Raw genomic sequence first — 1,198 nt, 5'->3', positions numbered from 1 at the left:
CTCCGGGGCTCGGGTACTGCCCCTCCCTACGCGCCTGCGCGGACGCTCGTCACCACGGCGACAGCACTAGGAGGTGGGTTCTGAGGAGAGGAAGCTTCCATATAAAGGTCCCCGTGTGACAGGCGGGGAAACTAAGGCACGCAGAGAGGTTCAACGACTTTCTAAAAGTTCACGATGGGGACTTCCCTGGTGGTCCAGTAGTTAGGGCTTTGCCTTCCAATGTGGGGGGTAGGGGGGTGGGGTGGGGTGCGGGGGGGTGCGTTTGCATCCCTGGTCAGGGAGCTGAGATCCCGCATGCCTCGGGGCCAAAGAACCAAGACATAAAACAGAAGCAATAGTGTAACCAATTCGATAAAGACTTAAAAAAATAAATAAATGTTTTAAAAAAATGAAGTTCACTATTGGCGAGGGACAGAGCAGAGATTTGAACCTATAATTGGGACAGGTTCCGAGTTCCTAACCACTAAAGTTTAACCCCCCCGTGACATCCCCATATCTTTCTAGAACATTCCCCCTTTAGGCTTTGCCTGTTTGGAGGGTTCTGTTCCCTGCTGCCCTCTCTGACTTGGCCCCGGACCTCACTCCTGGCACACAGCTGTGGGTGGGTGGCTCTGATGCTTGGTGTGTCTCACTTGGCATGTACGTAGGTGAATTTCTGAATGGAAATGTGAAAGCTGGTCTCTGGGAAATCTCTGAATTTTCTGGCACTCTTATTCTGGGCCTCTGAGTTATTTCCAAATCGGGAAACTCTGACTGCTGCTGTGTTCCTCCTCTGGACCATGATGTCACCTCTGGGGTTCCCCCTCCTCCCGGAGCTCCTGGCAGTGGTTACTCTGATTTCAGCAGCCTCCTCTCTGACTCTGGGTGGTCAGAGGCTGGCCCCTCCCCCTGCCAATGTTTGGACTTCAGATTTGAAGTTCACCTCACCCCATGTTCTGCCTCTTCCCCACTGGACTTCTTATATATATATATATATATATATATATATATATATAAATGTATTTATTTATTTATTGACTCTGTTGTGTCTTCATTGCTGCACATGGGCTTTCTCTAGTTGCCATGAGCCGGGGCTCCTCATTGCAGTGGCTTCTCTTGTTGAGGAGCACAGGCTCGAGGCATGTGGGCTTCAGTAGTTGCAGCATGTGGGCTCAATAGCTGTGGCTTGTGGGCTCTAGAGCACCGGCTCAGTAGTTGT

Source organism: Hippopotamus amphibius, chromosome 16 (genome assembly GCF_030028045.1).
Source record: "Hippopotamus amphibius kiboko isolate mHipAmp2 chromosome 16, mHipAmp2.hap2, whole genome shotgun sequence".
NCBI lineage: Eukaryota > Metazoa > Chordata > Mammalia > Artiodactyla > Hippopotamidae > Hippopotamus > Hippopotamus amphibius.
The sequence above is the reverse complement of the archived record's forward strand: the minus strand, read 5'-3'. Positions refer to the sequence as shown.